We start from the raw sequence: 22,695 nt of genomic DNA on the forward strand, positions 1-22,695 counted from the left end.
CAAGAAACTTTTCAAATTTTTATTTATTTGATTTTTAGAGTGAGGGGAAGAGGGATAAAGAGAGGGAAGAAACACATATATGTGGAAGAGAAACTATCGGCTGCCTCTCATAGGCTCCAGATCAGGCATTATGGACTGTACCCACAACCCAGGCATCTGCCTTGACCCCAGATCCAGCTGGAGACCCCTTGCCTTGCAGGACAATGCCCAACCAACTGAGTCATTCCAATCAAGGCTCAAAATACCTTTGATTTTATTAAGTAACATACAGAAATTAGAAAATTTAGTGATATAATTTAAGAATTGGTTGTCTTCAAAATGTCAGTATAGTTCCAATACTTCCTTACGTATCTTGAATACTGTATATATTTAACATACCTTGAATCTTCCAGTAACCTGGTACAACTTTCAATGTACATCTCAATAAAACTCCTTGGGTTTTCTTTGAGATATTTTTAATTTTTTTCTTGTGTCCTTTTGTTTTTTTCACTTACTTGTGCTTTTTTAGCTATTGTTACAAGACCTTCTGGGACACTTTGATTTGCTGCTTCCAGAATTTTAATCATTTCAAGGGCAATCTTCCAATCATTTTTAGCCTTAAAAGTCATGGATATGCCAGTATTCCCTGCTTTTCCATTGCCCTACTCTCTGTACATATTCTTCAATATTCCATGGGATATCAAAATTATATACATGCAGGATATCATTAACATCAAGATCTCAGGATGCTAGATCAGTAGCAATCAGTCTTCACAATTCTACTTTTAAAGCTTGCGCATGTTTGCTCTGTTCTCTGTCCCCATGCAGTGATTGTACAGGTAGACCTTGGATGCTTATATCACTGGACGAATCATCAGCAACAAATTTTCTGCTGGCAAACAAGATGACTGTGTGTTTAGGTAACATGCTCTGTAGGAATTCTTGGATAAAGGATTGTTTTTCTTCTTCTGTTCTAATAATTATATTTTGCTTCGCTGTATTACAGCAAAAAGATCCAGAGTACCAACATAAACAATTATAGGTTCTTTCAAATGAGACTGTGCAAGTCAACAAATAGTATCTGGCCAAGTTGCACATAACAATCTGTTGGTCCAGGCACAGATCTAATAAAATCTTCATTATCTGCTGCTCAAACCCCAGATCTAGCATTTTATCACCTTCATCTAAGAAGAAGTAGGCGATGCTTCTTAAGTTGACAAAGTTATTCTTGCAGATCATTCAGCTGCTCAGGAGTAACAATAATGATATCTATGCCTTTGACAATGTCTTTTACTTGTTCTTTTCTATTTCTACCACCATATATACAAATACTTTTAAGACTTTTATGTGAATACTTAGAACATTCAGTTTCCACCTGGAGATCTAATTCTCCAGGCAGTGCAAGGACTAGCATGCCAGGACTATTGCTTTGTTCTCTAGGTGATGGTTGAGAACTGAGTGAATAAACCCAGGCAATAAATAAGGCAATGATTTGCCTGTTCCAATGTGGGTGACTCCTATAATGTCTATCCTTTGTAGAACAATTGGCCATGCCTGTGATTGAATTGATGTTGGTTGTTGAAATCCTGTTTTTTAAGTGTTTTTCATCAAGTCAGGATAATCCTGCAAAGAATCTTCAAATTGACAAATCAGGTTGGGGATAGAACGTTTTTTGCCATCTTTTAAGTCATTACACATACTACTGAAATATTCCTTTATCAGAATGCCTACCTACACTTAAGACAGGGAACTTGTTGCTTCAGATTCTATGTCAAAGTTGTTTTTTTTTTTAAATTGGTGGTAAATCTGTCCATTTTTTTCCAGTCTGCAAATTCTGCCCTAATTTGATCCCAGTCTATCAATGACTGAACTTCTTTAACAATGTTATCTGTGATTAAGTCTCTTCCAGCAGAGGGTTGGGATGCAGCATTATCTGAATTGTAGTTTCCTTCTTGTTTTTTTTTTTTTTTTTCCCACAAGCTTTTATAGCTGCTTTGGCCTTTGCTTTCACCTTCTTACTGCCAAAAATGTTTAACTCTGAGTTGGAATCACCCCTTATGATCTGTATTTTGGTATTTCTCACACTCTGGATGTCCTTTATTTTTGATTTGTGGGGATCAATCACTGCACCAATCACACTGTTTTTTTGTTTGTTTGTTTGTTTGTTTTTGTTTTTCATTTAAAGGCAAGAGCAGGTTCTCAGGGACCAGTAGCTCTAGGCCCTGGTGGCTGGAGGAGACAGCCCAGTCCCCACCTCTGCCCCCTCTGCAGCCTCTGCCTCCCTTGCAATCCTTGTAGGCCCTGCCAACCCTGAGATCACTTAGAGTTGGCTCCATCCTCTTCTGCTTTGGAGCCCAAGCCCATGCTGTGTGGTAGAGTTTGTACAGACTTCTCCTTGCCTACTTCTGGTTGGGAGACATAGCCTGAGGTCTCTTTCTCTTTTCACTCTTAAAAATTATTTTACTGTTGTTCAAGTACATTTGTCTGCATTTACCCCCCCACCACTCCTCCCTCCACCCCAGCCATCCTCACCTCCCTCCCCTGATTCCACCCCCTTTGGTTTTGACCATGGTACTTTTATAGTTGTTCCTGAAAGTGCTTCCCTTTTATTACCCCATTATCCCATCCCAACTCCCGTCTGGTTACTGTAAGATTGTCCTTAATGTCAATGTCTCTAGTTATATTTTGCTTGCTTGTTTGTTTTGTTGAATAAGTTCCACTTAAAGATAAGATCATATAGTATTTGATTTTAACTGCCTGGCTTATTTCACTTAGCATAATGCCTTCTAGTTCCATCCATGCTGTTGCAAAGGGAGGAGTTCTTTCTTTCTGCTGCATAGTATTCCATCATGTAAATGTACCATCGTTTTTGATCCATTCATTTATTGATGGGCACTTAGGTTGCATACAGCACTTGGTTATTGAAAATTGTGCTGTTGTGAACATTGGGGTGCCTATGTTCTTATGGATTGGTGTTTCAGGGTTCTTAGGATATAATCTCAGCAGTGGAATTGGCTGGTTGAAAGGCAGTTCCATATTTAGTTTTCTGAGGAAATTCCATACTGTTTTCCACAGTGGGTGCACCAGTCTGCATCCTCACCAACAGTGCACCAGGATTTCCTTTTATCCACATCCTCTCCAACAGTTGTTGTTTGTTGATTCATTTATGATGGCCATTCTGACTGGTGTGAAGTGGTATCTCATTGTGCTTTTAATTTGCATCTCTCTGATGGCTAGTAATGCTAAGCATCTTTTCATATGTCTCTGGGCCCTATGTATGTCCTTGTAGAAGTGTCCATTCAGGTCTTTTGCCCATGTTTTAATTGTGTTATTTGTCTTCCTGGAGTGATGTGAGTTTTTTATATATTTTGGAGATGAAACCCTTGTCCTAGGTGTCATTGGCAAATGGTTTCCCATACAGTTGGTTCTCTTTTAATTTTAATGCTGTTTTCTTTAGGCATGCAGAAGCTTTTTATTTTGATGAAGTCCCATTTGTTCATTCTTTCCTTTATGTCCCTTGCCTTGGGGACATATCCGTGAAGATACTGCTGCGTGTAATATCTGAGATTTTCCTGCCTATGTGGTCCTCTAGGACTTTTATGGTGTCACAACTTATATTTAAGTCTTTTATCCACATTGAATTTATTTTTGTGTATGGTGTAAGTTGGTGATTGAGTTTCATTTTTTTTTTACATGTGGCTGTTCAGGTCTCCCTACAGCATTTGTTCAAGAGGCTATTTTTACTCCATTTTATGTTTCTGTCCACTTTGTCAGATATTAATTGACCATAGAGAGTTGTTTTTTTTTCCTGGGATCTCTCTTCTGTTCCATTGGTCTATATGTCTGTTCTTATTCTAGTACCAGGCTGTTTTGATTACAGTGGCCCTGTAATACTGTTTGATATCAGGTGCAGATAACATGATAGCATACATAGAAAAGCCTATAGACTCCACCAAAAAACTACTCAACCTGATAAATAAATTTGGTAAAACAGCAGATACAAAGTCAATGTTCAGAAATCAAAGGCATTTTTGTACAAAAACAATAAAATACCAGAAACAGAAATCTTTTTTGACTCTTGAGCAGCAGATCTTATGCCTGTCTTGTAGGTAGCTATGTAGTGTTACCTAGGGAAATGTTTAATAGGATTTGAGGGAGGAGCTTTGATGACATGACCAACCACAGATGTGGACTAGGGAGAGATAAAGCAGGCACCTCTGAAGCAAAATTAAAATGACACTCATTCTCAGGAGCTGATACTTTATAGGATCTTGAGATTCAGTGTTTTCTCATCATCTCTGTCATAGGTACCTGAATTGCTCACCTCTTACTAGTACTAGCTCAGCTTAGGATCAGACTTGAACCATGTTTTGAGGTTATCTACATAGATTTTTTTATAAGCCAATTATTTCCATAAGAAGAAAAAGTAGTGGATTTTTAAATATCAACTTGCTTGTTTCAGTAAGTTTCTTTCTGTATAACAATAGTTGATTTACAAAAATTAAGTTCTCTGTACTCTACTGTAACTTAAATTATACCATCAGAAGTCAATAGTGCACACTTAGGGATGGCACTTTGACACTGATTCTTTGGCTAAACTCCAACATTTGTTTAGGCAGCTTCTAGATATTGTTTCAGGGATGCTGATTAAATGAGAGGTAGAGTGGGATCTAAGGAACCTTAGGGACTTTTTTCAATAGTTTGCTAGTTTTCTCAGTATCTCAATTTTTTCTTTCCCTGTGGTTTCATAGATTCACAGATCTTAGAACTGAAAGGCTACATAGAAATCATGTGTTAGGTGGAATGTAGAAGATACCATGGCAGAAATCTGGGCAGGTTGATATCCAACTTCTATGTAAACAGTCCCATGGGCTAGGAGCTCACTTTGTGTTTGGTAGCAGGTAGGAATGAGTGGCCAGGGTGGGGGAATAAAGGCAGGGCCCTCACCATTACAATCTAACAAAGAACTTAATACTGGAGGCTATAAGCAGAAGGGAAACATGTCTCATCAATTAACTCAGCAGTGCTGAGCTAGGTTTGATGAGATTGCCAGGTATCCCAAGCATAACAAGCAAAATACCTTAGGAAAAGTGGGGTTAGTCATTGAGATCCTGTGCCGAGAAAGGGAGCTTCTGTAATGATTTCACTAACAAAGACAAAGAACCTTTACTAACTGAGAAAGAAAACTTTTGTAGTTGTACATCATTCCCAAGAGGGAGAAGAAGGGGGTGCCTAGAAGCTGACTAAGTTATATAACCCCTGAACCCCAATAGTTGGCTGTAGCTTCAGCTCAAGTGTATAGAGCAAACTCAATAACTTACTAACATTTTTTTTCTTTTTTTTAAGATTTTATTTATTTATTTTTAAAGAGGGAAGGGAAGGAGAAAAAGAGAGAAAAACATCAATGTGTGGTTGCTGGGGGTCATGGCCTGCAACCCAGGCATGTACCCTGACTGGGAATCGAACCTGCAACACTTTGGTTTGCAGCCTGCACTTAATCCACTGAGCTACGCCAGCCAGGGCTATAATTTTTTCTTTATATGTGGGGAATTTAAAGTAGCTGGGTGCCTGCTTGCAGCTTTGGGCTCATGTGTTTCATAAGTAAACTTGCTATTTCATTTCCACTATACACATTTGTCTCTCACTTGAATCTTTGCCTGGCAGGTGAGACAAGAACCAAGTTAGGGGTGAGAACCTCTTGACTTGGCTCTCTCCCCATCTGCAACACTTGCTTCAAGGATATCCATTCCTTTAATAGGCATTTTAATGCCTATTTAATGGTTACAAAGATGGTGTTAAACTTCAGTACACCACTTGTTTCCTTAGGTCTTCCAAATTCTTTTTTAGATACAGGATAAAAATATGAATAAGACCTAGGCCTGCCCTAAGGAGCTTACAGTCTAGTAATACTTCAATTTTTCCATAATGTATTCCAGGACAGAAGTCATGACTTCTACTTTTCAGGCCCTACATAAAACTGGAAACACAGGATGTGGTGAAGTAAGAATTTATTTAATTGAATTTGGTTGAATTTTGTCTGAAAAAATACAGCTTTCTAGGTTCACTCCTTAACAAACAATGCAATACATAAGAAAATGCCAGTATCCTGTGGCTTAACACATGGACCTGAAAGTGAGGATCCACACTAACCTCCTCTCAGTTTCCCAGATGAAGAGTTGACAATCTCACCACCCACTCTCTTGACCTGGGCTCCTCCTGCTCGACCCCCACTCTCTTTCTTGTGCTCCGTGTCTTGTTGTTGGTTATATTCATGTATAATTATTGTTATACTATTATTAATATTATATTTTTAAAAATTTGGATTCTCACTTTGGGGAGAAGAATGTTCTCACCCCCTCTTTCTGCATCCCCTGCCATTTTCACTGGCTGTGGGAGCATTTTAGCAGGAAGGGATGGGACACTTTGCATGTTGTATACATATGCTGCAGGAGGGGGTGGGGCCCATGGGCCTTTGGGAAAGTACAGGTGCAAAGCCCTTCATGCAGAGCCCTCCCACCCTATTCCCCAGACAGAGGGAAATTACCAAACAACAAAACCCTAAAGTTGGCTTCATGGTGGGTTTGTGTTTCAGGGGAAAGTGAGGCAGAGGCTCTGTAAAGGGTTTCTGCTTCTGGGTTGTTTCTGTGACCACAAGCACATGGGGCACAATACTCAGGCCTGGCTCCCATGTGCCTGCTCCCAACACAACACTTCCACTGATTCTTGTGTGACTGTTCCTCCAAGGTTTGGGGCTGCTGGCTGAGCTTTTGGGCTGGGGATGCTGTCTGGGAATCTAAAGCCGGAGGTAGGTTTTGAGGTGGGACTCCTATGGAGCACATTTGGAGAGAAAGAGAGCCACAAGGAGAGGCCTGAGGAGGGACAGAGGTCTGGGGCTAAGGGTGAGTCAAGGTCCCTTCCCTTTCCCAGAATTTTCTCTAAGATATACAGTGCAGTAACTCCCTATCCCTCAATTGACACCATCCCTGTGAAGCTGGCAACAAAGCACAGAGAGAACTGGGGAGAGGACCTTGAGTTAGGTGACTCAGTGCAAGTAGACCTTGGTCACTCAGAGATGCCTGAGGACTGGGACCTTTGCATCCACAGGCAAGTGTGAGTGAGGGGACTTGCTCTTCCTTGCATGTACACATCCACAGAGGAGTGATTGTTGGAATGGGATTGTGAGGATGGGAGAGGGGACTGGGAGTTTTGCAGAAAACCTGCTTCCCTTCTTTCCTCCTTGGTCCCTCTCACCATCCCTCTTCCCTGCTCCTTCCACTTTTGAACTGCTGCAGACCCCACCTTCCTGCTCTTGGCACCCTCATTGTCTGGCTTCCTCCTGTCCCACCACCCCCAGCCTGCGTCTTACCCTCCCTTTTTGCTACTGTATTTGTAAATAGCAACCTTTGGAAAATGTTAGCAGTGTAACAGCCTAGGAATTTTTGTTGTTGTTGTCATATTAATATGAAATTAGGTTCTATTTTTGTCAAAGTATATTGTAATAATAATGATTCAAATGCCAAAAGAGAGAACACTTCAGTATCCTAAGACTGCACCAAGTTTGACTTCTCGATGAAGCATCCCAAACAATTTCAAATACCAATGGATGCTATATATATATAACATATATATACATATATATATGTGTGTGTGTGTGTGTGTGTGTTATTTTATTGGCAGGAAATTATTAACTAGGTTAACATGTTCCCTGGGCAATTTCAGCTTCACTATTAGTAGCTCATTAGTCATCTGTTGAAATGTATTCATGTGGTGGGGGGGCTCCACCCTCAGGGCCACCTGCTGGCCACCATGGATGAGAACAAGTCTACCAAGACATGATCTGCTTGTGGAGGAAAGGTGGTTGATCTCTCAAAGGAGAAGGGCCAAGAGCCTTTTCCTCAATGGGCTTTTATTGTGTTTGTTTGCATAGGAATACAGGTAAAGCTAATCAATCATTGTCAGGCAGTAAGGATCAAACACTAGATAACAAAGAGCTCTGAGGGCCTATTGTGAGTCAGGGTCAGATAGCTAAAGAGCTATAAAACTTTGAGGAACAAACTCACTTCTTGCTTGGGCCCTTATTTAATTGAGAGCATTCTAAACAAAGCAGGTTTCACAGGATTTTACATATTCTTTCTTAGGCCTGATTGCCCAGGAAACCTGCCCTTTCCAGCACAGGGCTGCACCCCCCTCTGTCATTGGTTCAGACTTAAGGCATTGTCTCAGGCTTAAGTCAGGCAGAGGAAGCAAGGCAGCCAAGAGATTAGGAGACTTCTTGCAGACAGGATGAGGCCTCAGGCTTTGTCAAAGCCAAGGGGTGACGGTCCATCACCCCCTTTTGCTGTAGCCCCCCAAGTCCTTCCTTGGGAGCCTCCCATGTGATCATGGCTGTCCTAGATTGTTCCCCCTTTGGGGAATCTAACCCGTTATTGACTAACCGACCAAGCATTGGGGGCCAGTTATAGATGAAGTAAAGGGAGCAGAAGCTGTCCTCCTGCCAGGGAGATAAGCTTCGTCTCCTTAGTGGCTTATGGTTCGAAGGTCGCCCACTCAGCCTTAGCCATGGGGGGTTACAGCTTCTGAAACTAGGCAGGGTGGTTTCCAACGTATTCACCCACACTTGCTGGTGTACACAGCCTTCTTTTCTTGTATGTGAAGTCTCAGAGAGGCATGACCAGTTCTTCCCAATCTATTTTACTCTAATCTGAACTGTGTTGTCTCCAGAGAAGAGCATGCAGTCACACAGGTGTTCTAGTTTCCCAACCTTTCCCCACCCAGTGGCAAATTGAATTGTTTGTTATTGTGGAATTCATAGTAATTAATCCTTTATAAACTCTCTAAAACAGAATGTAACTTTCCAGAGCCCTCATTTATTAGCGATCCACTGATGAAAGTAACACTGGCTGAACCAAGAGTTCATGTTTTGGTTTTTGCCAAATTAAAGATCCTAAAAACAGCAGAGCAATGTGGGGATTCAGAAGTGTATTTCTGGGAAAAATGAAATAGGTCACATAAAATTTACCTGCTGCCTAAGTAACTGGAGTGTTTCATGACTTTCCATACAAATTTCTGGCTTGCATTCATCCCTGTTCTTAAGTCCTCTCATTGGAATGATAAACTTGTGGGCAAAGAAACAATTTTAATTGTTATTTAAAGAAGTAGTTTAATTCCAACTATGAGGAAAGGACTGAGCCCATATCCAATACAAGACAGCTTCAGGACTAATGTATATGAAGTTATCTTTTTCTTTCTCTAGGCAGCTGACCATATATGGGTCTTATGATTCATTTTGGCAAAATTCTTGTTTTGAATTGATGGGCTTGACCAGTAGCAATTTGTTACATTGACACTTTTCCTTGCGCACTTACGAAGAGATAGTTATTTGCAGATACATTGTCTTCCTCTTCACTGAGGACCTATTTTGCTCTTGGTATTTTTCAGATGACATGAAAAGAATGGAAAAATTTAGGCCTGAACTGAAGGTCAGAATTGATTGATTAGCTGAAAACCAGCCTTGGATGTACAGATTAGATGGTAGATCTTGTTGAAAACTTCATATTTCTCTCTCTCTCTTTTCTCTCTCTCTCTCTCTCACGCACATACACACACACACACATACAAAGAGAAACACACACACAAACTAAAATAAAAATTTTACAGTGTCTGCAAATAATAATTACTGAATGTAAAATTTTTAATGTGAAGAAAATTAGACAAGTATGTCGATAATTGTCTTCTGAAGCAGCTAAGTCTAATGGGCTCTGTGAGGAAATAAACAAATAACAAACTAAAAACAAAATGAATAAGTTCAGTTAATATGTTAGAACAATGTAGCTATTTTTGATTCAAGTGGGAAAAATAAGGTATATGTCAACTTTAGCAAAAACCTATGGTTGCTTAAATCAATATGAAAATGATTATATTTGTATAATAGCCTGATGTAATTTTGTGACATGACTCCCCTTTTGGAGTGCCTCAGTATCTGCAGGTCAGTCAACTTGAAGGGAAGCTCATCCCTGTCAGTGAAAAAGATGATGGTGACAATCAAATATAGATCATCTGGGTAAGAGACCTCAACTCCAGGCAACCAAGAATGAAAGTGAACCTAGCTTAAATTGATTAGGTTTTCATGACTTCATGATGATAGATGGAAATCTACCAATTATACCATGTGGCAGAAATAATAATGACTATGCCTGTTGCTAAGTATAGAGAATATTTCTGGGTAACTAGGTATTGTTTATTCTCATAAACTTTTTAAAAAATTTCTGGAGGGCAATTTATTTTTTCTAGTTTTATTGAAATATAATTGGCATACAACACTGTATAAATTTAAGGTGTACAACATAATGACATGATATCAATATGTAATATGAAGTGATTATATAAGTTTAGTTAATATTTATCACCTTATATAATTACAAAAATATTTGTTGCTGAATAGTATTCCATTGTACGTTCATAGATCACATTTCCTTTTTACATTCATCTGGACAGTTAGATTGTTCCATGTCTTGACTATTGTGAATAATGCTACAATGAACACTGGAGTGCTGAGCAATCCATTTGACATGGTGATTTCATTTGGATATATATACCCAGAAGTGGAAATGCTGGGTCATATGGTAGTTCTATTTATAGTTTTTTTGAGAAACCTCCCTCCACATTGTTTTTCATAATGGCTGCACCAATTAACCTTCCTGCTGACAGTATATGAGGGTACCCTTTTCTCTACATCCTCCCAGTATTTATCTTTTGTCTTTTTTATTATGACCATTACAACAGGGTTGAGGTAATATCTCAGTGTAGTTTTTTATTTGTATTTTTTCTATTGATTAGGGATGCTGAGCACCTTTTCATGTACCTGTTAGACATTTTAATATCTTTGGAAAAATGTCTACTTAGGTCTTTTGCCCATTTTTAAATTAGATTATTTTTTGTTATTGAGTTGTATGAGTACTTTATATTTCTTGAATATTAACCCCTTATCAAATATATGATTTGCAAATATTTTCTCCCATTCTGTAGGTTACCTTTATATAAGTTATCCTCTTAACAACACCCTTCATTTTCCCTGTTCATAATCTAATTTTGAACCTTATTGATTAATGTAAAAATGTGTTGTTTCACCACATTTAAAAGTATTAAATGTATTAAAAGTAAAATGTGGTTAAAAGTATTTCTAATTGTTTTAACAATATAATATATGTACTCACACTACATATATTAATTTACACTTACAGAGAGAAACTATGTAATAAATTTCAGAAATTCAGAAATTTATGATATTCAACCATGCCCTCAGTATAAAGTTTCAACAGGCATCCTTGATTACTCCTTTAGTGTTTTGGTATATTTCTTTTTACAGAATTTGTATGTTTTTTGGTAGTCTTTTACTGGTTTTATTAGCCCATGCTTTTCTTCTTCATCTGGATTTCAAAGTTCTTGAAATCAGAGGATACATGTTTCTACTTCTCCTGAATGCTTTAACAGGATTAAATTAAAGAAGAAAGAGGAAGGACAAAGTTACTGCTGAATCACAATGTCCCAGCCAAAGCCAGAGTGGGGATTGGGGAGAGGTGATGTCAAAAGGTATGTTTACTTGAAGCTGTGAGGTCATTTTAACACATCTGCTTCACTTTTTATCTGGGGCAGAATTCAATTAAAATCATTTGGTTTCTTTAAGGTTCCTAATATCCATTAAGAAGTATAAAATAGGGTGGTGAAGAAAACATATCTGTCTAGGGTTAAAGTTCAAATCTGCTCAATGATGCTAATTTATTGAACCCTTTAACCTTATAAACTGTGAATCTTGTTCAACTACTTAGCAGTTTATGACCTACCTGATACTCCCCACCATAGGCAGCTCCTTGAACATAACTTATTTCTTGCCTACTTAGATCTATAGACCTCCCACTTATTTAATGGAAAATAGAGTACTAGTACCTCCTCAGCAGCCACATCTTTTTGTCAACCATACCTCAGGTAACAATAGCTGAAATGGTCAGTTGCACATTTTGAGTTAATCCATGTGCAGGAAGACTAAGTAGTGGTTTGTTTGGGAAATGCTAATGTAGATTAAGGGAAAGGTATCATGATTTTAATAACATTTACTTTATAAAATGCATAATACTATTAAAGAGTGATTCCACACACAGGGCTTGACAGATGACAATAAGCATGCAATAAATACTATTCTATTCTTTTTATTTTTTTCCTAAATCCCTTATGTGTTCCTGCCTAAGATCTGAAATGGTAAAGCACTCTGATAATAACCATACAAACTTGCACACATACAAGCACACACATATGTGCATACTCACACACTACTTTGAAGATCCATTCCCTTTCCCACATTTGTATAACTAAAAGCTGCTACAATGGTCAGAGATGAATGGTTAGTACCTTGATCCTTAAATATCAGCAGGCACATGGACAAGATTTTTGATAAATTGCCTCTTACAACATTTATGTGCTTATTGGCTAATACTGTAGTTTGTTTTTACAAGGATAATATCAAAACCATAGTGGTTGAGTGCCAGGTAGCTCATACTTTTCTGTTCCATCAATTATTCATTGAAATATATGCATCTTAATGTTCATAGCAGCACAATTTACAATAGCCAAGTGCTGGAAGTAACCATCAGTAAATGAATGGATCAAAAAACTGTGGTATATTTATGTAATGGAATACTATGCAGCAGAAAGAAAGAAGGAGCTCCTACTTTTCTCAACAGCATGGATGGAACTGGAGAGCAATGTGCTAAGTGAAATAAGACAGACAGTGAAAGACAAATACCATATGATCTCACCTTTTAGTGGGACTTAATCAAAATAACAACAAGCAAGCAAAAACTAGAGACATTGAAATAAAGAACAAACTGGTAGTAACCAGAGGGGTGGGGGTGGGGGATAATGGGGGAAAGAAGGGGAAGGGTCATCACGGAATATATATATATAGGATCCATGGACAAAGCCAAAGTGGGAAACGATGGAGGGTAGGAGGTAGGGGTGAGTGGGGTAAGGGAAAGTGGTGGGGAGAAAATGGAAACAACTGTACTTGAACAACAATAAAAAATAAGGTAAATCTCAGTTGTGGTAACATGGAACAAATGAATGATGTGCTCTCGAAAGAGATGAACTACAATGTGACAGATCCTGTAGATCAGAGTGGATGTTCCAATAAGCTGTTTTTGATATTTACGGGTGATTTTTCATATTGAAAATTGGGCAAAGAGGGAGCACAATGGCTGGTCAAAATAAAGCTTTCTATCTGTGGTTTATGACTATTGTCACTTAAATGATCTATATATTACACCAACCTGTTACAGGCCCAGGGCATCTAATGCAAAGAAGATGTCATGTAAATAATGTATAGCCTATTGTATGGATGATGAATTGTCTTGTGTGCACACTCTTTCAAAATTGCAGATTAAACCAGAGACTTTCAGAACCAAGGTTTCCATTCACCAATCCACTAATAGATGCCAACATTTTTCAGTTAGTTGGGTTAATTCCATATTCCCATCAGAAGAACACTGGACAGGATGAAATTTTGGTCTGTTTAATCAAATTTGGAGTATTCTTTAGCATTGTGACTACATCTGTTAATATTACTAATCCCTTCCCCCCAGCCTTGGGTATTCAAAGAAAAAAAATAGTCAATATGTGTTTAGCACAATGTTAAGGTCAAAATCCTTCCAGGGTTCTATCTTAAAAAAAATGAGAACTACCCAACTCTCCTTGTTTTTGTCAAATCCAGAATACAGTTCTGATGGAAATGTGCAGGAATGGTTTTAAAGTGAGCAGAATTGTCCTTCTCCTTTAATTTTAATAATCAGGGGTCTGGGCTATCCCCCTAACCATCTTAACCTCCTTTAATACTCCATAGTTCTATTGTCTAAAATATTTTCAAAACATTCTTCAACTATATATTGTAGAGACTGAACAAATAACTTTCTGTATACAGAGGACTTAGAAGCAGCTCTTTATGGTATACCTTTTGGACTCTACTTGTGCATTCTAAAGGCTGTGGACATCTGCCAGTTAGCTGTGATTTTGACCAGTGTAGATGGCTGAACCAGAGAATTCATCTAATTCCAGATTTCCCTTTGCAGTTACTGAACAAAAGAGAATTGAGGATGACTCATGAAGCATATAGCCTAGGGTTCAAGTTCATCCTAGGGACAGAAGTTATAAAAGAGTTGCATAGAAAAAGAATATAGTCTGAGTGCTCATTTTGGGTTAGAGCAGGTAATTGTACACTTGGGTAGTACCCCCAGAGAGATAAGTGTAATCATATATCAAGGTCAGACAGAGCAACAATGAATATAACTTCAGGAGCTAGGTTGGAAGTAGAGATAGGTTACAAGTAATTCTCATAAGTGAATAACGTGAAGATTCCTTTAGAAGTCCCAGTCTGCGCTCTGTGCTATCTCATCTATTGACCATATTCACACAACTAGGTTTTATTTGAGAAACCAGCAAAAATGTGACCATCTATGTTTAAATATATTTACAAACTCCCTTTTATCAAAGTGTATATTTAGCTTTTATATACTACATCTCACTTTACCTTTATATGTAAAATGTAGTATAGTAGTCCCCCAATATCTGTGTATATGTTCCAAAATCCTCAGTGGGTATCTGAAATTGCAGATAGTAAAAACCCTTTATATGCTATGTTTTTTTCCAACATGTACATATCTAAGATAAAGTTTAATTTATAAATTAGGTATATAAGAGATTAACAACAATAAACAATAAAATATAACAATTATAATAATATACTCTAATAAAAGTTATGTGAATGTGGTCTCTCTCTCTCAAAATACAATATCTTATTGTACTGTACTAATCCTTCTTATTGTGATGATGTTAAATGGTACAATGCATATGTGATGAGATGAAGTGATATACTCAGAATGGCATTCACTTTAAGACATAGATTATTTATTTCTAGAATTTTTCATTTAATATTTTTGGACTGTGATTGACCATAGATAACCGAAACTGCAGAAAGTGAAACCATATATAAAGGGAGCTTACTGTGGAAGTTTTTCCAAAACAAGATTATATAATTCTAATAGTTAATACCAATCTAAGTGTCTTTTATGAAAATATTTTTTGAGTAAAATTTCCCTTCAGAGTCAACTCTGTCTTTCTGCAGTGAAATAATTTCTGTGATTTATAGATTTATTATCTTTTCTGTGATACATACAATGATCTTCTGAGTATATGCACAAGTTCTACAGCCTTAGTTCACTTGATGTTTCAACAGTCAAGTGCAAGAGAAAGGGGAATGTGCAAAGGAAAGGGTTTTCTCTTGATAGGTGGAACACTTGGAAATTAGAGTCCTATAAAGAGACTTCTCATCAAGCCAGGGCATAGTTAGGAGGTCAGAGGGATTAGGTAGTAATATATTTAAATAAGGTCACTCTATAGACATTCTTTCACTGTCATGGATGCCATGTTTTCCTGAAGGATCTTTAATAAGTTGGAAGATTTCTTTGTTAGCATGTCCCCTCCTTTATGCAGGAAGAAGAGTAACCAGAATGTGCTCACACTTGAAAAACTTTATCATGTCTAAAACTATATTGTGTCTAATATAGTTTATCTCATCTATGGTGCTGGACCCAACTCCATCACCATTTATACCATAAGCAATATTAATTAAATTACAAAATTCTTTGGCATATCATAGAATTGAACAATAGCCTGGGATTTATGGGACCTAACTACACTGGTCCCAATTGTGCCTTTAAATAGTTATTTGGATGTAAGTATATCACTTAACCTTTTTAAGGATCTGTTTTCTCACCTTTAAAATCAGGAGTGAGGATATTGGTCCACATTAATGATTTTCTAAGTTGTTTGTTTACATGTGTGTGCTTTTATGCAGTTTTTCAGTATAATTTTTAAAATAAAGTATTATGTAGAACTCCCATTTATAAAATAGATAAAATAGAGCAATTCTGCTTGAAGCTACCATCATTTCATCACACCTTCCCCAAATGTGTATAAGCCCTTAGGCTCATTAGAGTATAGTTGAAAAATCACCAGTTAGGATCTAAGGCTCCTCATCACTCTGATCTTCCATGATTCCTAGACTTTGCAATGTTGAAGCAACAGGTTTAAATGACTGAATTAGTGTGAATTTTATCTTTATTCACCAGGATGGGTGAAACCATGAACGTATTTAACAGTGCTTAACACAGGGAAGATTCATCCAAAGTATTTATTGTGGTAGACACTCACTGTCAGGTGGTGAATTAGTTGTTACAGCCCTATTTAAAAAATGGTTAGAGCTCTCCATTTAACCAGCTATACCCTGTGCCAAAATTAAATGTTTCCTATTAAGAAGGGGTATCAAGCCCTGGTTGGTGTGGCTCAGTGGATTGGGCACCTGCCTGTGAACCAAAAGGTCACTGGTTTGATTCCCAATCAGGGCACATGCCTGGGTTGTGGGCAAGGTCCCCAGTGGGGCATGGGTGAGAGGCAATCACACATTAATGTTTCTCTTCCTCTCTTTATCCCTCGCTTCACCTCTCTCTAAAGATAAATACATAAAATCTTTCTAAAAAAAGAATGGATATCAAGAAATAAAGCATATCATCGAGGAAGTCAGCTGAAAAAGTTACTAAATTGCTGGTGTGTGTATATAAGTATAACATGTGGTGGTGGAGATATTTGCAGTTTTTACTGCAGTAAGTTTGCAGTGACCACATTACTTGTAAGTGGCAGCACTAAGCATAAGTTATGCTGGTCTACCAAAGTAAGTGGCAATAAAAACTGTACAGTGCCACACACAATAACAACATAGTTTATTTAAATTACTTATTTTCTTTGCGTTTTGTCTCTTTTCATTTATCTCTATTTTTTCCTTCTTGCTTATGTTACTCAACATAGAATTATGCCCTCCTTGGTGTGTGTGGGGTCAAGAGCATTTGAAATGAAAAGAGTAGAATCCATTTATGTTCCAGTTAGAAATTTATGCATTGGTGTGGGAAGTCTATACTTTGTCTGCAGGTGGTTATGGTCAAATATGTATTAGAAAGGATAAATTAGTAACCATAACTTATAAGAACAAATGGGAAAGGCATCTGAAACACTGAAGTGGACATAAAGTTATTAAGTATTGTTGACTGGTTTCACTAGCTCTACTGAGTCAATGTGCTTGCAATAAGTATATTGGGGAATATGCAATCCAGCCTTCTGGCATAGAAAACAACTTTTGCTTTGCTTCTAGATTGAATTAATATTGGAATATAAGCTTCACTGGAGCAGTTATCTATCTTGTATGTGACTTACCACTGTATCTCTAGTACCTAGAAGACTACCTGGCACATAATAAGTTTATAATATTTTCTGAATTAATGAATAGATGCAATCCTTATTTTTAACAAGAGACTTCATATTTTTACCCTGCATCACTGAGTAGGGAAAAGGGTTAATTTGATTCTTGCTTGAATCCTTACTAAACATGCTCTGAACCCTTTAACCTCCTGGAAAAGTTAGAAGTTAGCAGCATAATATACATGCAGAATGGAAGTCTTGATTCTGGATCACAGTGAAATGTACCAAATGGAAAGTTATGAAATCTGGCAACCATACCTGACAACATGCATAGACTAAGTGCTTGAAGATAAATCCAGTTTCCCATGATGGAATAAATTTTAGCTGAGTATCCTGATAATGTGATAAAAGGTAGTGAGTAGCACAGCAGGAACACCATCAGTATTAAAGGAGATCCTAAATAGGAAAACAAATGAAAAAATAACAGCAACAAGAACATAAGAGATGAAGAATAGTTTCTGTCCTAGAGTAATTATTATTTATTTTCAGTTAAGTATTTATGAGTGCTACTGTATGTAAATCAATATTTGTCCTCAGTAGAGGTACTGTTACGAATTCTGAGATATTTAATTTTTACCATATTGAATTTTATATCTCTGGCTTTATCTGAAACTCTGTTCTCAAAACATCACCTTCTCTGATGTTAAAGTTTTGTAATAGTCTTCTAACTTCTCTAAATCTTTTGAAATTCCATTTATCTATCCAGTGAGCCCACAACAAAATTCAATGGTGTATATTATTAGGAACTGAGACTATAGTAATCCAAAAAATAAACATAGTCTCAATTATTCTAGAACGTTCAGTTTCCCATACCCAGGCATAAAATAATATCATGACCTTTTTTTTTTTACATAAAATTACTTTTTTTTTGTCCTCAACCATGCCTTTATATCCACTCAGGATCAAATCTTTTCCATTTTCTCAGTATGTGCTTTTTTAACATAGTCTAAGTCTATAAAATGTGTGGTATGCTGATTAATTTTATATGTCAACTAGACTAGACCACGGGGTGGCTTGATATTCTATCTATCAACCATTATTCTGGATATTTCCAAGAAGTGATTTTTGGATGAGAATAACATTTAAATTGCTAAATGGAGTGAAGTAGATTTCCTCATCCAATCAGTTTAAGGCCTGAATACAACAAAAAGACTGACCTTTCTGAACAAGAGAGAATTCTTCCTAACTGATGCTTTCTAACTGGAATATTAGCTTTTCCTGCCTTTGGAATGTAACTAAAATATCAGTTCTTCCTGGGTTTTGAGCCTGTGTGGCTTCAAACTAGACCTAACCATCAGCTCTCCTGGTTCTCAGGCCTTCAGACTGAATCTGAAGCTAAACAAAATTTCTTCCTGAATTTCCAGGACTCACCCATAGATCTTAGGACTTGCCAGCCTCCACAATCATAAGAGCCAATTCATTATAATACATTTCTTTCTATTGTCAACGTAAGAAATATCCAAACTTGTAGACAATTTTTCATTGTTTTTCAGTTACAGTTGTCCCACTTTCCCCCCATTACTCTACCCTGTCCTGCTCAATCCCCTCCCACAATCAATCCCCACCCTGTTGTCCAAGTCCATGGGTCAGTTTATCAGTTTGTTGATTATACCCTTCCCTTTCTTTCCCCGTTATCCCCCTCCCCCCAACCCTCTGGTCACTGCCAGTTTGTTCTTTATTTCCATGCCTCTGGCTCTTTTTTGCTCACTTGTTTGTTTTGTTGATTATGTTCCACTTATAGGTGAGATAATATGGTATTTGTCTATCATAGCCTGGCTTATCTCACTTAGCATAATACACTCCAGTTCTATCCATGCTGTCGAAAAGGATAGGAGTTCCTCTTATCTTTTGGCTATGTAGTATTCCATTGTGTGAATTTACCATAGTTTTCTGATCCACTCATTTACTGATGGGCACTTAGGCTCTTTCCAGCAATTGGCTATTGTAAATTGTGCTGATGTGAACATTGGGGTGCATAGGTTCTTTTGAATTGGTGTTTCAGAATTCTTAGGGTATAATCCCAGCAGTGGAATTGTCAGATCAAAAGGCAGTACCATTTTTAGTTTTCTGAGAAAACTCCATACTGTTTTCCACAGTGGCTACACCAGTCTGCATTCCTACCAGCTGTGTACTAGGGCTCCCTTTTCTCCACAACCTTACCAGCATTTGTTGTTTGTTGATTCATTAATGATGGCCATTCTGACTGGTGTGAGGTGGTATTTCATTATGGTCTTAATTTGCATACCTCTGATAGCTAGTGATGTTGAGCATTTTTTTCATATGTCTATTGGTCCTCTGTATGTATGTTTCTTTTTGGAGAAGTGTCTGTTCAGATAACAGTTTTTTGAGCCAAAGTGATGACATGCTGGAAAGCATGATCTCAAATACTCCGTGGAGTGACAATCTTGCAGTTTCTTTTATACATTTGAAATTTAGGAGGGATAGTAAGAAAGATTTCATGAACTTGACATAAGTCAAAGCAGGAAAATCTCTAAGACTGAATTATATATAATTGACAAGATTATGTTCTCTTTTTTAATTTTTAATTTTTAAATATTTATTTTTAGAGTGATGGGAAGGGAGAAGGAGAGGGAGAGAAACATGGATGTGTGAGAGATACATCAAATTATTTGTCCTCTTGAGGGTGGTTATACTTCTGAAGAGTTTGGAGGACAGGCATTTTTAAAGATGTATTAACCTAAATGCACAAAAAAAGTAGACCAGACTTTTTTAAATCAAAAATAATGTTTTACTATGGAAGTTATGAACCTGAGGCATGACTAACTACTATGACCTGCCCAGTTAGGAATTTAATATCAGATCACACTGTGATGTTGCTTTAGGTTAGATATATTGAATATTACAAAGCCCCTTTTTTTGAGGTATGTATACACACACACACACACACACACACACATATTCTATTGGTTCTGTTTCTTTGGAAAATACTAATACAGGGGCTCCTGAGAAGATATACCACAAATTTTCCATAATTATATAGGGGTGAGCAGAAGTAGGTTTATAGTTATGACTATGTGAAACACAGTTTATTCTAGTATTTTATTTATTATTTATTATACTATTTATTAGTATTACAACTGTAAACCAACTTTTGTCCACTCCTTTACTTCTTCAAGTCCAGTTTCCCAAAAGTAGCCTTGTTTAAATCTTGTGGAAAAGGTGAGAACATAAATAAAGTCAATAGACCACCTCTTATGACCTACCCCCATCATCAGATTTTATTCACTTTGCTGTTTTACCAAATTAACATAATGATTTTACCTAACTAATCAGATTGCATATGTGAGGTAACCTTCCCACTCATTATATACTATAATTTGAACCTCCAAACTAATCATTTTCAGATATTCAATTTATGAGTAATTTCAGAAATTGAAACAATTCAGTTGTGCAAGATTCTTTTTTGGCCCTAATACTTTCCTCATAGACTTTCATAGTGAGTGGGGTTATCCTTAGTGACTGCCAATACCACTAACCGTTTTGGCTAGACACTGAACATACCTCCAAATTGTGGCAAAAATTATACATGTATATTTGTGTTGAAAATAATCTGTAGTTAAGAACATGGAATATAAGCATTAGTAAACTTTTACTTTTGTTTTTTTGTTTGTCTGTTTGTTTGGTCTGCATAGATACCAACTCACTTTTCATACTGCAGTTTTGTCAGGAAACAACAGGATTATCATGCAGTAGAATCTATAGAGGATTGTTTCTACAAAGAGTATATATTAGAATATATTTAACAGAGTTGCTTATAACATGACTTAAAAATAATGTTAATATTTAAAATATGCTGAGATTGTGATATTTCCTTCCTGTATCCTCTGTCCTCACCTTTCTACTACCAAAGGAAGTAACTTTTCCTGAGCCATGATGAATATTTTGTAATGGCTATGATATCAAACATTAAGCAAATGTGTTTCTCAGATGATAATGTTCTGTACATCAAAGTATATATTTTCAAATTGTGCACTTTAAAATTTTGACTGGATATATCACCTTTAATGTATGCTTCACTAGCTGCTGATGGATGGGAAAAAAATCGTTACTAATTGATATGCCTTAATGACCTGAAAGCTTTCAGGGTTGAATGAACCCAAGGGAACTGCTAAGAGATAGATATTTGATTCTAATTATGCCTGGTACATGCCAAAAGTAGGCCCATTGTGACAATTACATCACTGTCAAATTGCTGGACCTCAGGTTTTCTAATAATTTGACACTATTATCAAATACTGCCTTACTGAGTTCATGATAAGAAAAGTGAGATAAAAGATGAGGGCAGAGAAAAGTAGAGCTTCATGATCTCTACTTGCTGCAGAGATTGCTGTATTAAGAGAAGAAAGAAGTGACAAAAAACTAAATCTAAGTTTAGTAAATGATGCTAATTGACTTTACCCTTAGCATTTTCCTTAATGGCTTTTATGTCACAAACTTGAAAACAGAAGCAGCAGAGATCTGAAAATCAATTTGGATTGTCATCACTGGGCTACCTTTGAATAATTTGGTCTATCTAGTATTTCCTGTGTACTTTAAACTTCTATGAGAATTACTGTTGGAACTGGGTTAATATCTGATTGTTCAAAACTGAAAACCATGGTTATATTTGTCTGAATCCATTTTTTCCATCTACAGTGATAGGCTTTTAATTTTGTTAATTTATTTTAATATATAAAATGTATTAACTTTCTCTGATTTGTTGGGATATGAATAGAATTGAATATGAGTTGAAAGAAAACTAAAAACTAGATGTTAGTTTTTCATTTTTTAGGAAAACCATTTTATTATTTCCAAAATATCCCATACATTGGCAGGAATAATTCTGACTAATACTGGTAAAATTCTGTTTCTGAAAGAAGTACACAGATTTATTTTAGGTTAATAATCTGAATTAGCTGAAACTGTGAAGCCACATTACAACTTGAAGAGAAAGGTGTATTATTTCCAGATATGTTTCTCATGACCATCAAGCATGAGAGCTCAAAGAGACCTTTAACACTAATCCAACCTTCAAGCAATAGATAAATTATCTTGGATCTGTAATTAGTCATAAAAAAGATTCTGAAGTCTTTCATGATTAATATCAATTGAATAATGCATAATCATTGGCCTTCAAAAGATAACTTTTAATATTTTAAGACTTAGAACCTCATTAATAAACAAAGTAGCTACTCTAGCATTGATTAATTCAATAAATGCATATTGAACCACAAGAAAGACAGTATCCTTAAGTGTGTATATAAATATAAATGATATGGTTTCTGTTCACAGTGAGGGTTACATTGTATCATGGGGAATAAAGCAAGTATGGAAAATACAAAAGTAAAACAGGATGAGATGAAT

General features: G+C 36.8%; 1 pseudogene; it reads right to left on the reverse strand.

Annotated features, from left to right (window-relative positions):
• Window positions 1–471: 471 nt before the first annotated feature.
• Window positions 472–2,122, reverse strand: LOC123827745 (annotated as a pseudogene).
• Window positions 2,123–22,695: the final 20,573 nt, after the last annotated feature.

Source organism: Phyllostomus hastatus, unplaced genomic scaffold, assembly GCF_019186645.2.
Source record: "Phyllostomus hastatus isolate PE091 unplaced genomic scaffold, TTU_PhHast_1.1 phas_contig_90, whole genome shotgun sequence".
Classification (NCBI taxonomy): Eukaryota; Metazoa; Chordata; class Mammalia; order Chiroptera; family Phyllostomidae; genus Phyllostomus; species Phyllostomus hastatus.